At 43.8% G+C, this 20,796-nt stretch overlaps 1 long non-coding RNA gene across 2 annotated transcripts; it reads right to left on the reverse strand.

Annotated features, from left to right (window-relative positions):
* Nucleotides 1–477: 477 nt before the first annotated feature.
* On the reverse strand, nt 478–20,420 carry LOC129633748 (uncharacterized). 2 transcript variants are annotated; one of them, XR_008705257.1, is made up of 5 exons: nt 19,610–20,420; nt 6,645–6,716; nt 6,377–6,434; nt 2,504–2,573; nt 478–1,117 (listed from the first exon to the last, which is right to left on the reverse strand). It is a non-coding gene; the product is annotated as an uncharacterized LOC129633748 (long non-coding RNA). The 2 variants fall into 2 exon arrangements; XR_008705256.1 differs by having other exon boundaries at nt 479–1,117; nt 6,377–6,437.
* Between the last annotated feature and the right edge of the window lie 376 nt (nt 20,421–20,796).

The raw sequence follows: 20,796 nt of genomic DNA on the forward strand, positions 1-20,796 counted from the left end.
ACCACTGAGCCACCAGAGAAGCCCCTGTACATCATAGAGGCTCAGTTTAACTTCATAAGAGTTAACTATTTTGGCAGACAGGCTATGTTTTGCCAGAATCTGTCTCCTCCTCCTTCCAGGTACAGTAGTAGGTTATATTGCCCAGCATCCCTTGCAGTGTGACATGGTCTTGACACTTACTTTTGGCGGATCAAATGCGAGCAGAGGGGCTATTTGCTGCCTCTGGTCCTGGCTGTCAAAACCTCTCCTACGGTGCCCCACATGCTCTTTTTTCCTGGCTGCCCCATGGATGCTCTTTTTTTTCCCTTAGCCATCACCTGGATTCACATCACAAAAGGTGGCAACAGCATCTTTTTAAAATCAACAAAGGAAATAAATATGTTTTCTCTTTAAAATAAACAAAACTGCTTGAGAACCTCTTTGTCTAATTTTAGGGCGATTGTTGGAGAAGGCAGATGGGCACATGCATGATTCAGATCAGTGGGTGATTTGAGGCTCAGCTGCCCAGGTTGGGTCTGAGGAACCTTGTTGTGTTTCTATGCCATGTATACCAGATTTCCCTTAATGTGTTGCCTCTGGCTAAAGACCAGAAGCATAAGAAACAGTGATGTGGAAATCAGCAAGCAAGAAACAAAGCATTTTAACTCTTTGTTGACCAGGGGATTTTTGCAGAAACTGACATCTGTGGCCTAGAATTTGTTATGTAAGTGAACACACCAGTATATATATTGAGGCACTCTAGTCAATAGCATTCAGGTAACAAAAGACATATTAATACATTTCTGGTCAATAATGTGTTACTTACCTATTGCAGCATAACACATTACTCTGAACTTTAATGGATTAAAATAAAAGCACAAGCTATGTCACATTATGTCTGTGACTCTGGAATCTGGGCACAGCTTAGCTGAGTCCTCTGGTTCACAAGGTCTCACAAGCTACAATCAAGGTGTTGAGGTGGGCTGCAGTCATCTAAAGGCTTGACTGGGACGAGACTCGTTTCCAAGCTCACTCCATGGTTTTCTGCAGGATCCCACTCCTCGTGGGGCCCTGGACTGAGAGCTTCAGTTTGTCACCAGGTGTTAGAGTCGCCCTGGAGGGTGTGTGTGGAGGCTTCCTTATAACATGGCAGCCAGGTTCATCAGAGTGAGCAAATGAGAAGAGAGAAGGAGAGCAAATGAGAAGTCACAGTCCCTTACAACCTGCCTTGGAAATAATATCCCATCAGTTTCTTTGTTATCCCATCAGTTGCACCAGGTTCAGCCCACACTCAAGAAGAAGGACTCATCTTAGAAGCTGCCTCCCACACAAGAAGCTTGAAAGTGATCATTCTGGGGCTTCCCTGGTGGTCCAGTGGTTAAGACTTCACTGTCCAGTGAAGCGGGTGTGGGTTCAGCACCTGGTCAGGAAGCTAAGACCCCACACGCCTTGCAGCCGAAAAACCACAGCATAGAAGATACGCAATATTGCAGCAAATTTAATAAAGACTTTAAAATAGTCCACATCAAAAAACTTTTCAAGAAATGATAATTCTGCCAAATCACTCCAATATTTTCTGAGCCTAATCTCTAAATTTCATTTATTTAGTCAAAAGCCTTAGTAGCCCTTCAGGCTATCTCTGGCATTCCAGAAGCCAATGTTAAAGTAAGAAAGCCATAATGAGAATTAAATGCATGCTTCTTCCTTTACTAGGAATGAAACTATCCACTCCACCAATGGGATAGTTTAAATAAATAACGGCAAGTGACCTGTTCTCCTCTTTTATGTCAATATTTAGAGGTAAAACTCAAAATTAATCAGTTGAATTTTTTTCAATTAAAATGCAGGAATTCAAATGTGAGGTCACAAAAGCAGGTCTTGCCTATTTTCAATGCTAACACATAATTAAATTTCCATTTACATTTTAAAATTGTGTTTCTCAACCAAGTATGATCAACTATGCAATTACTGAGTGTCTTTGTGGATGAATCATGCTTTTCTTACATAATTAATTTAGAGTAAATTGAACAGCATGCATCAATAATTAGATGGGGGAAAACATGTCTAAAAATTCTTAAATTCAATTTTGGTAACACGAGAAAGTGACAAAATGCATTTTTTTTTCCTTTTAATTCTTACAGGACAAGGCAAGGTAAGAGATTATATATTCTCAGAAGGAGGTTCCAGGTGTAAGTTTTGGAGAAACAGCTCAGTGTATTACACACCTTCCTCCCCCTCTCTGATTCAAGTGACAATGGACAAATCAAATGCATTGGAAAAGACCCACCATAATCTGTTCCCGTAGCCCTGTACAGTACACAGATTTGGAACTATTAGCTCCCAGCAAGCTCACACATTTTAGTTAGCTGTGGTCAACTGGAATGACGGAACCCTTCAGCCGTGGTCCAGGCTGCAGAAACTGTCTCCTCCCCAGAGTACCACCCTGTGTCCAGTCACAACCACATGAGACCTAAATAAAGAGAGTATCTCCCCAGCTGCTCTCAAGAGCCCAGAAGAAACTCACCTTGAGCTGAGGAGAGAGCAGGGAGCATGGAATTCTAGCCAAAGTGGGAGTGTGTTGGAGGAAACCCCAGCTGAGGAAAGAAATGGGTAGAGCAGGGGTCTAGAAGCAAGAGCGAACGGGCAAACCTAATCAGCCCAGCAAACTGGCAGTGACATTTTCAAGTGCAAGGTCATTCAGAGTTGCAGAACTAAGAACATCTTTAGATGCCGAAATGGCTTTTGCTAAATGTCAACTTGGTAAATTTGTTTTTCCTTTGGCTCGTTAAAAGAGAATTAACCATTTATCCAATAATGAAAAGAAATATGACCCTCCCCAGGTTCAGAAGCATCCACCTGAGGCTGGCCTAGTCTCTCCCATCTAGCCAATTTTGCTCAGTTTATATATATATATATGTTGCTGTTGTTCAATTGCTAAGTCATGTCCAACTCTTTTGAGACGCCATGGACTGCAGCTCCTGGAGCTTGCTCAAACCCATGTCCATTGAGTTAGTGATGCCATCCAACCATCTCATCCTCTGTCATTCCCTTCTCCTCCTGCCCTCAATCTTTCCCAGCATCAGGGTCTTTTACAATGAGCTGGCTCTTCGCATCAGGTGGCCAAAGTATTGGAGCTTCAGCTTCAGCATCAGTCTTTCCAATGAATATTCATATTAGCAATATGTACTTACCAAGAGGCCTCAGGTACCTGAGAAAGTTCCTGCCCTCAGAACACTTTCAGTCTGCTGCAGGGACAGAGTGGGATGCAGATGGTGATGCCACAACGTGGATGGGTCCCATTCTGCAGAAATGCTGATCACTGCACTACAAAAGCACCTTGCAGGGGACCCTGCCCAGGTAGGGATGGGGGCTTCTGGGTGATAATTAGCTATCGTGGCATTTAGCTGAGCCCTCCAGGGTGAACAGGAGAGAGCTAAAGAAAGTGAGAGGTGGTTTAAGGTACTACATTTCTTTACCATAGAGGTATTTATTCTTACTATTCAGGTTACAGAAAAGCAATATGCTGGCATTCTAATGTGCCTAGATTTTACACATGTTTGAAACACTTTCATTTATTTTTTTAAAGTATAGTTGATTTACGATATTTCAGATGTACAGCAAAGTGACTAAGTTTTACATATATATATATATATTCTTTTTTCAGATTCCTTTCCATTAAAGGTACAAGTTATTGATGTTGTTCATGTGCTATTGTTCCTGAATATTGTTCCCTGTGTTATAGGCCCTTGTTTTTCTATTTCATATACAATAGTATGCATCTATTAATCCCAGACTCCCAGTTTATCCTTCCCCTCCCTTTCTCCTTTGATAATCGTAAGTTTGCATTCTATTTCTGTAAGGATATTTCTGCTTTGTATCATTTTTTAGATTCCACACACAAGTGATATAGTATGAAATTTGTCTTTGTCTGAATTACTTCACTTAGAGTGATTATCACTGGGCCCATCCAATGACATTTCTGCAACAAAGCGGCACTGGCTCTGGTCATAGCATGACATCTGTTTTAATTTATTTTATCCTCAACAACCCCTGGCAACCCCCATTATCCCCAGTTTACAAATAAGGAAGCTGAGGAACAGGAATGTTAACTGACTCCCCCCTGCCAAGATCCCCCAGCTAGTAAGTGGCTAAAAATAATTCTAAACAACCGAGGATAGGGGCTGGAGGTAGGAAGGAGGTGACTGAAGGCATGGGCTGTCTTGAGATTTTTTTAAAAGCCAGAAGAGTCCAGATCATGAAGGTCCACACACATCAGGTTCAGAATTTGCAAGCATCTTAGCAACTCCTGAAGGGGTTCGAGTTGGTGACGGCTAAGAGCTGCTGTGAACTCCATGGCTCACCGTGTGCCATGTGCAAATTGTACGGGAGGCAGGCAAGGTTGCTGTCTCTACCATCTGGTGAGAGACAGGGAGCCTGGGCTAGAGGAGCTGCAGCGAGGAGGATGGCGACCAGGATGAACCCTGGACCTTGGGGAAGTAGCATCAACTGGACACGGCTACTGCGATGAGAGAGGATGGGAGCAGGGAGGCAGGGAGGCCTACCGCCAGGCTTGGGATCCCCACAGCTCATGGGGCGCCCGGGGGAATTCTCTGAGACCCTAGAATAACAGTGGTCGTGACCGGCTCTGTCCCTCAACTCCTTGATGGCAGCAGGCTAGACACTTGGAAGACACGTCTGCCTTAGAGCTAGGAATGCAAGCTCTCTCACCTTGTCACACTGTCACTCTTAAACACAGCTTGAGCATTTGAATAAAACAAAAGTGAAAGTGAGAAAAAGTGAAAGTGTTAATCACTCAATCGTGTCCAACTCTTTTCGAGCCCCACGGAGTGTTGCCTGTTAGGCTCCTCTATCCATAGCATTTCCCAGGCAAGAATACTGGAATGGGTTGCCATTTCTTTCTCCAGGGGATCTTCCCAAACCAGGGACTGAACCCAGGTCTCCTGCATTGCAGGCAGATGCTTTACCATCTGAGCCACCAGGGAGCGAAAGTTGCTCAGTCATGTCTGACTCTTTGTGACCCCATGGACCCTAAGTCCATGAAATTCTCCAGGCCAGAAGACTGGTGTAGGTAGCCATTCCCTTCTCCAGGGACTCTTCCCAACCCAGGGATCAATCCCAGGTCTCCTACATTGCATGTGGATTCTTTACCAGCTGAGCCATAGGAGAAGCCCAAGAATACTGGAGTGGGTAGCCTATCCCTTCTCCAGCGGATCTTCCCAACCCAGGAATCGAACCAGGGGCTCCTGCATTGCAGGCAGATTCTTTACCAACTGAGCTATCAGGGAAGCCCTGAACCACCAGGAACTTTTAAAAACAGGAATACTGGAGCCAGCAATGTGGTAAAGTATCAGAGTCCAAACTTGCCACCTTTCTACCCTGTGGCCTCATCTTACAGAAGGCCCTTGAAGATGCTCAGAGAACAGATATTCCAAGTGTTAGACTATTGCCTCATGGTTATTTCCAACTACTCTAATATTCACAAGCTGCCTCAGTGTCCTGAAGTAATCAGTGCTTTTTGTGTTTTGGCCCTATTTGCTCTAAGGAAGAGATCAGTTGATACATCAACTATTTAAGATTAATTTTTTTTAAGACTTTATCCTACTTTGTGGGGGAAAAAAACCCTAAAAGTCACCCAGAAACTCGTTTTTATGATGCTGACACATCTGGGGGCTATGAAAGATGTCTGCATTCCTTCCCTTTTTTTGGCCAACTCTTCAGAGAGCGTGGTTTTGGATTCCTGTGCTGTTCCCTCTCTTCCTTCGAGAAGAACAGGCCAGCCTCACTTACGTCCACTTTCACCAAGCAATTGCCCAGGGCCCACCTCCGAGGCACTTCGTTTATAAGCAGTTCTGAGAAGCAAGGGGTCAGAGCGGGCAAGAGCTGGTCCAGGGAGGCATTTATGGATGGCAAAATTCAGACAGCAGCGTGCATTCCAGAGAGGGCAGTCCTGTGGTGTATTCTGCAGCTGGGCCCAAGGAAAATATGCCTGCTCCTCTCAGCTCCAGCCCCTCCCTGGTGGGGCTGTCTCTCACTGGGCCCCCCCACTCTTCAGGATCAGCTGATGGGCCCACATTGAGGGAGGCAGCTGATGAAGAATTCATCTGGGCTGATATGCAGAGAAAGACCATTGATTCCTCTGAGCTTGTTAAGTCGATATCCTCTATACAAAATATAATCCAGAGGCTGGCAAGATGAACCAGCTGAAGCCACTGTCACCAAGGGCTCTAGCCAGACACTAGAATGAAGCAAAATACCCACAGGGCAGGAGGCAGTCCAAATGGCATGCCATCTGCCACCTCGATGGCCTCCTTGTTTTATATCTCAACTCCTCAGCTCCTATTTACATGGAGACACCGGAAAGGGGACTTGGACTTACTGTTATCACCAGCATGAGTGAGGCATTTCTCCATTTCTTTCTTCTTTCCTCCCTTTTCCTGCTGAAAAAGGAACACAGATGTGGCAGGCAGTCTTTTGCTGACTAAGAAAGCATTATTCTCACCATTTTTGTGTTTGCTTATTTGTTTGTGCTATTTATTTATGAACTCATGCCCAAGCCCCATCCACATAAAATTTGAGGTAGCTACAAGAGAACCATAAAACAGAAAACTGTTAAGTACGAAGCATCAGAATCAAGGATATATAACCTGTATTGGAGGTGCTGGCTTCCAAGTCAAGATGGCAGCCTGAGATTCATCTTCCATCCCTCCCGAGAACCCCTGAAATACAAATGCAGAAGGACAAAGATGAACACGCCTGCACAGTGGCTGTGTCAAGTGGGGATTCGAATGAGTTAGAATTGAGCCCATATTGGTATCACCCTAAAGCCTTTGAGAATTCCACTGTGCCCAGGGCTCAATGCACAGGAGGAGAACATTAATAGGCTCAAATAAAGATAAACCCTATAAACATATTCACAGGCAAAGTTGCCTGTTGGCACTGAGTCAACCCACAAGCAATACTACAAGTAAGGCAGCTAACATTTGTGTCAGTGGAAGGGGAGGATCATCTCTATGCAAACTGAAATAGGCATCATTAAACCAGACCACTGTGCTCAACAGAACATGATGCATAAATTCCACAAGGAGACCCAAAAGCATGTAAGCACTGAGAACTTTTCCATAGAGGTCCAATAACCAAGATTTTCCTGGGAGATATTGAAAGAGAGCAGCTTGTGAACACCCAGGAAAACAATATCAAGCAACCCACAGCCATCAAAGAGGAGGGACGGTAATCAAAGGCCAATTTCAGGCCATCCCACATACTAGACTGTCTTCAGGCTACCTAGAGTGACCCAGATTCCTCACATCTAAAACCCAGTTTTCGCATCTGTAAATGGCAGTGATGCTATTACCTACCCCACAGGGATATTGAGGGGCTCAATCAAATAAAGTGCACAACAGCTTAGAACAGTGTCCGCCATGTTGGAAATATGGTAGCATATAAGCAGCGTTTATCATTATTATTCATTGTAATGGCAGAAAGTGAAGAGGAACTAAAAAGCCTCTTGATGAAACTGAAAGAGGGGAGTGAAAAAGTTGGCTTAAACCTCAACATTCAGAAAACTAAAATTGTGGCATCTGTTCCCATCACTTTACGGGAAATAGATGGGGAAACAGTGGAAACAAAGTCAGACTTTATTTTGGGGGGCTCCAAAATCACAGCAGATGGTGGTTGCAGCCATGAAATTAAAAGACACTTACTCCTTGGAAGGAAAATTATGACCAACCTAGACAGCATATTCAAAAGCAGAGACGTTACTTTGCCAACAAAGGTCCGTCTAGTCAAGGCTATGGTTTTTCCAGTGGTCATGTATGGATGTGAGAGTTGGATTGTGAAGAAAGCTGAGCACTGAAGAATTGATGCTTTTGAACTGTGGTGTTGGAGAAGACTCTTGAGAGTCCCTTGGACTGCAAGGAGATCCAACCAGTCCATCCTACAGGAGGCCAGTCCTGGGTGTTCATTGGAAAGACTGATGTTGAAGCTGAAACTCCAATACTTTGGCCACCTCCTGCGAAGAGGTGACTCATTGGAAAAGACCCTCATGCTGGGAGGGATTGGGGGCAGGAGGAGAAGGGGACGACAGAGGATGAAATGGCTGGATGGCATCATCAACTCAATGGACATGAGTTTGGGTGAACTCCGGGAGTTGGTGATGGACAGGGTGGCCTGGCATGCTGCGATTCATGGGGTCACAAAGAGTCCGACACAACTGAGCAACTGAACTGAACTGAATATGAAATATTTACAAATTTTATTTTAGCTATAATTAATAATTAAAGGGCCATGTGTGTTCAATCATGCTCGATCACTCAGTGGTGTCCAACTCTTTGTGACCCCATGGACTCTAACCCACCAGGCTCCTCTGTCCATGGAATTCTCCAGGCAATAATACTGGAGTGGGTTGACATTTCCTCCTCCAGGGGATCTTTCCAACCCTGCAGGATTGAACTGCCAGCTTCCAGGGATCAAACTCAAATGTCCTGAGTCTCCTGCATTGACAGGCAAATTTTTTATCACCAGGATACCTGGGAAGTCCAAAAGGGACAGGGATAGAAAATTTAAAAAAAAAAAAAAAACTGTTTATTTGGGTCACAAAACACAACGTTCTGTGACCTTGCAAGGTCCTTCTGAGGTACTATGCCTTCCTCTACACAGCCCGTCTCAACAAGGCTATATGCCCGAGTTCTGGCCAGAGCTGCTTGTCAGTCCCTAAGTATTTTTAGACCTTGGCTGAGTGGTTTCTCTCCTTTTTCAAAAGGGCTGGATGACAGCTTGCCACTAAGAATAGCAGTTTTCCAGTTTAATCAGCAAGTCTCCTGGCTTCATAACTGTGCTGGCCGCTCATGGGAGGTTGACTGGCCACGGTCACCTGTGGATCCTAAGCAGTCCTTGCCAACACTGGCCAGACCTGCTGCCCTCTCCACAGCCTGCTCCCTGAGGGCCTGTCAGGACATGCAAAGGAGGAATAGAAACATCTTTTCTCCCAGGAGAGAGAGAAAGAGGGAGAAGTTTGGACTCAGCATCTTTGGCAGCTCTTCTGAGATGCTTGAATCTGCAACACGTGAGATTGCAGTACATGGAAAATTCAGGCTTAAAACTCATCTTCAAATCAAGAATTGATAGGTAGGTCTTCCTTAAGAAGCCCTATAGTCTGAATGTTTGTGTCCTTTCAAAATGTATGTGTTGTAACTCTAAAGCTCAATATGATGGTAGTATGTGGTGTGGCCTTTAAGTGGTGATTAGACCATGAGGGTGGAGGCCTCACAAACAGGATTGGTGCCCTCATAAAACAGAACCAACAGAATTCCATAGCTCCCTTCCACCATGTGAGGACATAGCAAGAAGCTGGCAGACTGCAACCCAGAAATTGTCCTTCAGTGAACAGGTCCTTCATGAGAATCCACCATGCTGGCAGTCTGACCTTGAACTTCCAGCCTTCAGAACTCTGAGAATTAAATTTCCATTATTTATAAGATACCTGGTCTATGGTATTTTTTTTATAGGAGCTGGAATGGACTAAAACAGGAGGGTAACTGGAGATTTTATTCAGGGGGGTGTGTGTGTGTGTGTGTGTTAGTTGCTCCATTGTGTCCAACTCTTTGCAACCCCATGGACTGTAGCCCACCAGGCTCCTCTGTCCTTGGGATTTCCCAGGCAAGAATACTGGAGTGGGTTGTCATTTCCTTTTCCAGGGGATCTTCTCAACCCAGGGATCAAATCTATGGCTACAGTCGCATCTCCTCCTATGTCTATGGCTGCTGCTGCTGCTGCTGCTGCTGCTGCTAAGTCGCTTCAGTCGTGTCCGACTCTGTGCGACCCCATAGACGGCAGCCCACAGGCTCCCCCATCCCTGGGATTCTCCAGGCAAGAATCCTGGAGTGGGTTGCCATTTCCTTCTCCAATGCATGAAAGTGAAAAGTGAAAGTGAAGTCGCTCAGTCGTGTCCGACTCTTTGAGATCTCATGGACTGCAGCCCACCAGGCTCCTCCGTCCATGGGATTTTCCAGGCAAGAGTACTGGAGTGGGGTGCCATTGCCTTCTCCAATGTCTATGGCAGACATGACTAATTGCTCATGACTTTCTTTCCCACTGAGCCTAGGCAGAAATTCAGAATGTTTTTCAACACCATGCTATCAATGATTAGGGTTGCCACACAAGATGAAGCCTAATTGCTAATTAGACCTAACATAATGCCTGGAGCCGGGTAGCTGCACCATGAAATTTTGTTGATTGAATAAGTGAAATGAAAAAATGTCATTAGTGAAATGAAAAAATATCATTAGGTTTCTGGAAATAAGAATAGTAAGTTAATTAAGTAATACAAATGCCCAACCATTGAAACTAGGAAAGGTATCTAAACGACCAGTTGGCAAGTTCAGGCACGGAACAGGAAGATTTTCATGAAATTCACCCAAACTAGCTCAGCCACAATGATGTCACTCAAGTTAGGTCAGATGTGTGATCAACCAATTTGGCTGATCAACAGTGGTGAGTCATAGTAGAGCAATAGCTATCATGTCAACATAGGTTAGCAAGGAGCAGCTGTGCTGTAATTTGGCATGTAAGATCTCCCTAGGAGCCTACAGTTCACAAATAAGTATAGGTAGGTGCATTCATACAGAACTGAAATCTTCTCTAAACATTTTTAAATAAAATGGCAACAGCATGTCCTGTTGGAAGTCAAAAGACCACAGCAAACTTAATGTTGACTAAAAGACTAAATATTTTTTATTTCTAAAGTAATAAAGCAACTGAAAACCTTATTGATAGAGTTCTCCCACTGGTAAGAATACTAGCCAAGTCTAAATTTTAAAATTAAGGTTTTAAATATTATAAAACAATGATCCTTCGATTAAAATAAATAATTATTTAAAAAAAAAAGATTTTAGTTCTGACAGAGGCATTAAAAAGTACCAAGCCTTGTACTTGGTACCAGTTGATTCCTTTCCGTGTTTCCATAGGTTGCTCAGACCATAAGAAGCATCATATTGTAATATTAGCCCCAAATTCATCTTCCAGGGCACCTAGCTGAGGTTGTCCATTAGAATCATGGGGAAGGTTTTAAAAAAAAATACTCATGCCCAGATCCCACCTGCAAAAATTCATTTCCTTTAATCCAAGGGGACCCATACATGGATATTTGTAATAGATCCCAAGATCTGAGAACCCACAAGTCTTAACTTATACAGTATTTGCCAAAGACTGGACTCTAGAAAGCATGCCTAAACTGGAATGTCAAGAGCAAAAGTTAATTGTTCTAAGACCACACAGTCAATTCAATAGCCACTAGACATATGTGGAAGTCAAGCCCTTGAAATATGGCTAATGCTACTGAGGAACTAAACTTTTTTACTCTATTTTACTCAATTTAAACACTGATACTCAGTTTAATTGTAGGAAAACTCAAAGTATGTTTGAAACAGCTTGGGTATGTGAATCTAGTTTTTCAACTGTAAATTTTGTGAACCTAAATATAGATCAAGTGTTTCTGGTAAAGTGAATGTCTGTATTGAGATGTGCTGGAAGTATAAAATACACACTGAATTTTTCAGACTCCATACAAAAATATATATAAATATTTCCTTAAAAAAATTTTTATTGACTACATGTTAAAGTGATACAATTTTGACATATTGGCTTAAATAAAATACATTATCAAAACTAATTTCACTTGTTTCTTTTAACCTTTTTAACATAGCTACTAGAATATTTTAGATCACCTATGTGTGTTCCAGGGAAAACGAGCAACTCACCGCCAAACATAACAAAAGACACGTAGAAACAAAGCATTATGTGAATATCAGCAGACAGAATAATAGCTGAATCAGACTCACAAGTATTTCAGACATTAGAATTTCAGACAAAGAATATAAATTTTTCATTTAAGGGAATAAAAGAGAAATTTGAAATACAAACAAGAAATAAAAGACTTTTTTAAAAAACCAAGCAAAATTGAAAAAGAGAACATTTAGAAATGAAAACCATGGCAATTGAAATTAAAACCTCAACTGAAAATGAGCCACAGCCAAATGGAAAATTAGAGAATGGAAAGATAGATACAAATAAATTATCTAAAATGCAACACTGAGAAACATGTTTGGAAATTGTGAACATAACCTTCAGAAACATGGCAGATAGAGCAAGAAGTCTAACAAATATTTACATCAGAGAAAATGGGGCAAAGGCAATATTTCACAAGAAAATAATGGGTCAAAATTTTCCACATTTGTTTAAAGACATCAAATTTCAGGCATAGGAATCACAACAAATTTCAAGCAGGATCACCCTTACAAAATATAAAGAAATGGCAAAAAAAAAAAAAAAAAAAGAAAAGAATAAAAAGAAGACAGTAAAAGCAGCCATAAAATGAAAATATAATTTGTCAAAATTTATGGGATACAGCAAAAGCAGTGTTTCCAGGGAAATTTATATCATCTAATGCATATATTGGAGAAGCAGACATTTCCAGTAATTAACAGGAAAGTAAAAGAAATTTTTCTAAACTATCGATGATGTAACGAAGGCTTTCCTGGTGACAGTATTGATAAAGAACCCACGTGCCAGTGCAGGAGACGTAAGAGACACAGGTTCAATCCCTGGGTCAGGAAGATCCCCTGGAGGAGGAAATGGCACCCACTCCAGTGTTTTTGCCTGGAAAATCCCATGGGCAGAAGAGCCTGGAGGGCTAAGTCCATGGGGTTCCAAAGAGTTGGACACGACTGAGCAACGAAGTACATACACAGACATCCCTGGTGGCGCAGTGGACAGGAATCCGCCTGCCAGTGCAGGGGACAGGGGTTCAATCCCTGGTCTGGGAAGATTCCCTGTGCCATGGGGCAGCTAAGCTCAGGCACCGCAGCTACCGAGCCCACGCTCTAGAGCCCAAGTCGCAACTACCGAGCTTGTGCACCACGAGTACTGAGCCCCAGTGCTGCAGTTACTGAAGCCTGCTCACCTGGAGCTGGTACGCAGCAAGAGAAGCCACCTCCCTGAGAAGCCTGCGCCCAGCAACAAAGAGCAGCCCCTGTTCTCGGCAACTAGAGGAAGCCCAAGCGCAGCAACAAAGACTTAGCACAGCCAGAAATCAGGAAATGGAATTATTAATGAAAAACTAGTGGGAACCAAGTCACATACAACGTGGTTTCAGGTTCGTTTTTCATTCCAGGCTCCAAACAACCCTGTGAGATATTATAATTTCATAATTATAATTTCAGTGGTGAGGCTACTGAAACACAAAGTACCCTGCTTAGGATCACACAACTAGTACGCACGGGGAACAGCACTTGGACCCAGGTCTTCCAAATCCCAAATCTGAACTCTTCTCACTTTAGCACACGGTTTGTCCAGCCTAAATCACGTGTAGGGGGTGTGTGTGTGTGTGTTAGTCACTCAGTCATGTCCGATTCTTTGCGACCCCCATGGACTGTAGCCCACCAGGCTCTTCTGTCCATGGGATTCTCCAGAAAAGAATTTTAGAGCGAGTTGCATCCCCTTCTCCAGGGGATCTTCCCGAACCAGGGATCGAACCCGGTCACCTGCGTTGCAGGCAGTTTCTTTTACCCTCTGAGCCACCAGTTGGAAATGCACATTGTACATGACTCTTACTTAACTATTAATAATACCTCCTCTTCCCTGAACAGACCACAACTCGGGCCAGTGGGGCAGCTGAGCACATCAGAAAACTCTGCAACATCTCCCCTCTACATCTCTGAAAGCTCACATCATGGGCGAGAGCCTTCAGGGTAACTGAGCCCTGGGGGAACCTGTATCACGCCCCATGGGTCTCCAAGCTGTGTGCTTGCCTGGGTCTCTCTGGGAACAGGGCCTGTGAGAAATGTTTAAGGAGTGGCCTTTGTAGGTCACTGGGGACCAGAGAGAGTTCCTGTCTGATTCCTGGACTCCAATAAAAATAAAATCAGAGAATGTTCTGGACTTCGCCACTGGGTTTCAAAACAGAACACTGAAAGTGATGGAGTGTCGTAACCGATCCATAAGCAGATCTTTCCTGAGGGCCCATGGGGACGCCGGGTCTGGATTAAGCCCTCTGGAGCTGGCAGTAATGAAAGGTCCAGTTTTCCAAACTTCAAAACATCCAGTTTTCTCAGAGATGTCCCAGGCAAGCTGGGATGGTAAAATGCAGCTTCCTGATGCGAAGAGTCTACTCATTGGAAAAGAGTCCATTTCTAAGAAAGATTGAGGGCAGGAGAAGGGGACGACAGAGGATGAGATGGTTGGATGGCATCAGCGACTCAAGGGACACGAGTTTTAACAAGCTCTGGGAGTTGATGATGAACAGGGAAGCCTAGTGTGCTGCAGTCCATGAGGTCACAAAGAGTCGAACATGACTTAGCGACTGAACAACAATGAGAATTCAGATGCTATGGGTGTCAGCTCTGAGTTCTGAACCAGTCAGAAGCCATGGGAGCAGGAAGGAGGCTTGGAGAATGTTCAGCGTCAGTTATGGGGCAGCCAGCAGAGGAAGCAGGTTCTAGACTGTTCCACCAGACCCTCTCCTGCTTCCTGAACTCATCCAAGCTAAACCTAAGCCCTGGCTGGGGGTGCAGCATCTGAGCATGTCCTGATGACAGAGTTTGTGATTTCTTTTTTTAGGACCCAGTGGACTTGGGACTTCCTGGATCTCTTTCTGTCCAAGGATTTATGAAAGGGTGATGGTCCTCTTGGTTACAGTATGAATAGATACATCATTTCTAAAATACTGAGACTCGAGGAGTAACACACAGCTTGCAAGTAGAGATGAGAAGACCCATGGGTGTGCACCCATATGTGTGAGTGTGAGTGTGCATGTGGATGTTCTTATTGATGGAAACCCTAAGGGTAAAAATACATTTCTTTGTGGGAAAGGGGTGGGGCATTGTCATTAACTGAACACCTACTACTTGCCAAGCACCGTGCTGGGAAGATTCAGCAAGGTCACTATTTCGCTGTAGTATTAAACAGTGGAGAGAATGTAAGAAGCAATCTTCCTCGACACAACTGGAAACAGTTTATAAATTGCTATAAAACTTTTATGGAGGGCTATCTGGCAACAGACAGAGAACTTTTTCCAAATGTTCATGACTATTGACCCAGCAGTTTTGTTTCTACAAATTTATCCTGAAGAAGAAATGATGAATGTGTGTGAAGATTTACCTACAAGGATATTCATCCAAGTACTTCCAAAGTAATAGGGGAAAAGTTAATTGGAGAAAAAAATTAATTCTCTAGTTCTCAAGGTTTAAATAAACTATGGTACATTTGTTAAAAATAAAAACCCACTTAGCCATTCACTATGATGTTGTAGAGGAATGTTAAACGCTATAAGGAGAAGTTTTCAGTATCCCAAGAAACAACACAGCAGATTATAAATCACTCCACAGAGTATGTTTCGTATTTGTAAAATACAAGTTTATCTGTCAAAATCCCTACTGGAAACAGATGGCACGTTCAAATAGGATACCCACAAGGAAGTTTACCGATGAAGGGGTGAGAGAAAGGGACCATGAGGAAAGCCCAGAGCTAGCAACAGATCAAGAGCAGAAGCAACTTTGCAAGCTTCCCTGGGAGGAGCAGTGGCCAGCTGATGGACATACAAGCCCCAGGCGATTTCCTGGGAGGAAACAGAGACATAAGCACCTTGACCTCTCTCGTAAGCCAGATCTGTGCCCAGAGTACACCACAGTCCAAACCCACCTGGGACTGGGGGCCGCAGAAGATCTGCTGCAGGTGTGGTCCACGTCAGGTCAGCCTCCCAGGCAACAAGAAGGGAGGGGGAGTGCAGCTAAGTTCCAGCACAGCCATGCATATGCTCGTCCACACACGCAAAAATAAAAATGAAGGGATGGTGTTGACCCGATATGGCAACCACAGCCATCTCTTGGCAGCTCAGCTGCTGCTGAGCTTTCATTTCCTTCTTCTTGCTTTTTTAAATAGGCTACAACAGGCATGTGCTGCTTTAGGCTTCATCCATGAAAGTTAACCTGAGTAGGAAGAAATTCAGAAGCCATCCAGAGCGTGTTCATAGTGCAACAGTGAGAAACACCCAAACTGGCTGTACCAGGAAAGGCTAGGGATGTGTTTTGGTGTGTAAGAGAGAAGGCTTAGCTACTTTCAAAAATGCAGAACCTCTTTTATGTGGGAAGGATGAGGCCTGATCTGCAGTCAGCCCAGGACCAGAAAGTAACATGACAGGCAGGCAGGATTCAAATCTGAAGAATGAGACAGGGCTTTGGACTAGATAAAGTTTCAAGTACCTTCTACTCAAAAAAATGAATTATTGATTACTAATTAATGATGATTATTATAACAACTTCTTTGATATTGCTTGCTCTGGTTTTAGGGGTGGAGTAACCCACTCCAGTGTTCTTGCCTGGAGAATCCCAGGAATGGCGGAGCCTGGTGGGCTGCCATCTATGGGGTCACACAGAGTCAGACATGACTGAAGCGACTTAGCAGCAGCAGCAGCAGCAGCAAGCGACAAAGATGTAGTGAGATGAATTCTTATTGGAATGCTCCTACACTGTTGATGGGAATGTAAATTGGTATAGTATGGAGGTTTGCTAAAAAATTAAAAATAGAGTTACCATATGATCCCAAAATCCTACTCCTGGGCATATACCTGGAGAAAACTCTAATTCAAAAAGACCCATGCGTCCCAGTGTCCATTACGGCACTATTTACAATAGCCAGGACATGGAGGCAACCTAAATGTCCATTCACAGAGGAATGGATAAAGAAGATGTGTGTGTGTGTGTGTATAATGGAATATTATATATAAAACAATGAATATTATGCAGCCCATAAAAAGAATGAAATAATGCCATCTGCAGCAACATGGATGGACCAGAGATTATCATACTAAGTGAAGTAAATCAGACAGAAAAAGATAAATATCATGTGATATAACTTACAAGTGGAACCTAAAAAAAAAAGATGCAAATGAACTTATTTACAAAATATAAATGGACCTACAGGCATAAAATAACTTATGGTTACTAAACGGAAAATAGAAGAGACAGATAAACTAGGAATTTGGGTCTAACAACACTTTCTACACATAAAATAACCAACAAGGACCTACTGTATAGTACAGGAAACCATATTCAATATCTTATAATAACCTATAATGGAAAAGAATCCAAAAATAATATGCACATATACCTACATGTGTGTGTATATATATATAACTGAATCACTTTGCTCTATCCAGAAACATTGTAAATCAACTATACCTCAGTGAAAAAAGAGAAATCGATTCTTATCATCTGGGATGTTTAGTTCTAAGAGATCTCTGAAGTGTACTGTAACAGTAAAGATAATTCAAGCTTCTACAACAGAAAATTGCGCTAATATTGGCATACACAAATCACACTGACTTCAGGCTTAGTTGGATCCAGGCTCACAAATGATTCATTGGTATCCAGTCTCTCCCCATCCCTTGACTGCCTCCTTTATCAGGTTATCCCTCATGGAAACATGGGTTCAACAAGCTCGCATCCTCACAAGTGCAGTAGAAAAGACAATACTTGCTTATAAGTCGCTCAACCAAAGTTCCCAAGATAAGCTTTATTGGGGGTTGATGGGTTAATGGGTCAACTACCCATTCCTGAATCATTTACTGTGGCCAAGAGGATGCCACATTCTCACCTCTTCTGGCTCCTTCAATAGGAAGAAAATATGGAGCTGGGGATTAGAAATAGACTCAGTCTAGGTTCTGAAAGTTTTTCCTCTATGTGGGAATTTGATTCAACCATGTTTCAGTTTATAGATTTTTTTTTCCTCCAAATAAAATCAAAAGCAGAGCTACTCTATTAGAATAATGTAGAGGAGTGGGTTTCCTAGGAAGAACTCCTGGGTGACTGATGCCGCCAAGGACAAAAGGAGGAGCTCCAGGAACCCCTCCCCACTGTGGACACCAAGAAGAGGCTACTATTTCTGCAGCCTATAGACCAGCCTTTCCTGAAGTGCAATCCACTTGATATTAATTTGTGTCTCTGCCTCAGAGCCTCTTGATGAAAGTGAAAGAGGAGAGTTAAAAAGTTGGCTTAAACCTCAACATTCAGAAAACGAAGATCATGTCATCTGGTCCCATCATTTCATGGCAAATAGATGGGGAAACAATGGAAACAGTGACAGACTTTATTTTCTTGGGCTCCAAAATCACTGCAGATGGTGACTGCAGCCATGAAATTAAAAGACACTTGTTCCTTGAAAGAAAAGTATGACAAACCTAGACAGCATATTAAAAAGCAGAGACATTACTTTGCCAACAAAGGTCTGTCTAGTCAAAGCTGTGGTTTTTCCAGTAGTCATATATGGATATGAGAGTTGGACTATAAAGAAAGCTGAGCATCGAAGAGTTGATGGTTTTGAACTGTGGTGTTGGAGAAGACTCTTGAGAGTCCCTTGGACTTCAAGGAAATCCAACCAGTCCATCCTAAAGGAAATCAGCCCTGAATATTCATTGGAAGGACAGATGCCAAAGCTGAAACTCCAATGCCTTGGCCACCTCATGCTAAGAACTGACTCATCTGAAAAGACCCTGATGCTGGAAAAGATTGAGGGCGGGAGAAGGGGATGACAGAGGTGAGATGGTTGGATGGCATCACCGACTCGATGGACATGAGTTTGAGCAAGCTCTGGGAGTTGGTGACGGACAGGAAAGCCCGGCGTGCTGCTGTCCATGGGGTCGCAAAGAGTCGGACACGACTGAGCGACTGAACTGAACTGAACTGAACTGAACTGAACTACCTCACCCAAAAAGATGATGGTTCCTGGTCAGTTAAGTTGGAGACGTTTTCAGCTCAACAAAGTCAAAGAAATCAAAGACTTCTGACTCTTGACTCTAGGATGTTTCAGAGTCCCTAGTATTCAAATGTGTGCTGTGAATCTCCAGAAGAAAACATGACATGCAGAACTGCCGAAACCTATCTGATCGTGAACCTTTCAGAGCATCTCTCGGGACGAGTGTTCCACAGAACATACTCAGAGACTGGCTGCTCTGGAGAAAGTCACTCATTTTCTGTCCCAGCCCCACCTTGCCCTGCCCACCATCTCAACTGAGATCACAAAGCAGTTAAAGGTTACGGAGGAAGGCTGTTTTTGTCTCTCCATCACCTCTCTGGAATGTTTAGAAATGAGTATAATAACACAGAGATAAAACCCATCAAATCCCCGGTTTCTCTAAAGAAACACTTTCTCCATCCAACCTGTTAGCAGAGGCGCTGGAATCAGATTGCAAAAGCTCTGCACTAACTCCCGCTCCAGCGGGAGAAGAGACCACTGACGGGTGGGCGACACCGAGAGGGCTAACGGCCTCTGTGGGAACCGCATTCACCTCTGGCAAACCTCTGTCTGCAGCTGCAGAAGATCAAGTCAGGCTCACATCTGTTCCCCAGACACCCGACACCCCACCCCAGCTTCCCCATCCAACAAAGCCTGGCCAGGTTTTCACAGTTAATTCCTCCAGGCCCCTGGCCCATCTCCTCCCTTCTTGCTCCTATGAATTCTCAGAGATCAAAGCAGCAAGTTAGCCAAAGCTTTGTTTGCTCTGCATTCAGAGAACACCTTAAATTCCCAGCTTGAAAGGAGGCCAAAAGAAGGTCAAACATACCCTATTGTTGAAACACTTGCAAACAGCAAGACATGACCAACATATTAGCAGAGGAACCTTCGTAATTTCTCTGGGCTTCCGGGTCCTGTGAAGGGAGGGACGTCCCCCCGCAAATTTAATATAAGAATCTGATGGGAAGGCCACCAGAATTTTCCTTGGAGGTCACTCTGAGTTGACTCAGGCAGTACGCTGATCCTGAGATGGAAATTGGGAGCTCCTGCCACAACCCAAAGAGTCAGTCCTAAGGTTAAAATGAGGGTTGAAATGCCCATTCTGGATTGTTCTTCTGTTTCACTCAACCCCATCTTCTGGGCTGTTCCTCCTCCCCCTGGCTTTTGTTCACAAACTTATATGACTTTTTAGAACTGAAAGGTCATCTAGTCTGGAGATTGTCAAACTTCTTGGCAGCCGAAAACGTTTTTCCAAAGAAAATCTTAAAAGAGACCTCAATATAAAGCAGAGTCAGGGGCCCTGGGGAGGGTGGGCTGGGGCAAAGCCTGGACTTCCACCCACTCAGCCACCCCTCCACCACTGTGGCTTTGGGCTCCCTCAGTTGGAAAAGCCTCCGATGAGTCCAACTCCTTCAGTTTACACGAACGCCTAGAACCAGAGACAGAAAGGGAGCCGCCCAAGTGTCTGATGCTCCACATCTTCGTCCTCCCTGAGAGCCTGTGCCTTTGTTCTGTGTGTTTAAAAAGTCCCCAGAGTGGTCAGTCCTGCTTTCAAAACCGCCCTTTTTCGGTTCTCACCATCTCTACCTCCCCTACTGGGAAGCACCTGGGGCAGCCCCCATCATCCACCCACCTGCTCCCTCCCCCAGGCCCTTCTGTTGTGAGATCTTATTTCCTAAACCCAGTTAATCATTAGAATCACCAGGGAGCTTGTTAAAAACATGGATTCCTAGGCTCAGCACTAGACCTAGTAAATCAGAATTTCCAAGGGTGGGTCCAAAACTCTGTAATTTAAAGAAGCACCCCAGGTGATGTTGATGACTGGCTTGCTTTGGAAAGCACTGTATTCAATGAAGCTGGGTTCCTTCTTCAATCTACCACCAAAGGATAGGAATTCTTCCATGAAATCCCAGCCCTTGTTGCTGGTAGGATCATGATTTCATACAACTTTCTCCGGACTTCCTTTTCAAATAATGGGGGAGAAAAATCTCTACAAGTCCTTTCACCCCAGTATTC

This window comes from Bubalus kerabau, chromosome 19, assembly GCF_029407905.1.
Source record: "Bubalus kerabau isolate K-KA32 ecotype Philippines breed swamp buffalo chromosome 19, PCC_UOA_SB_1v2, whole genome shotgun sequence".
Taxonomy (NCBI): domain Eukaryota; kingdom Metazoa; phylum Chordata; class Mammalia; order Artiodactyla; family Bovidae; genus Bubalus; species Bubalus kerabau.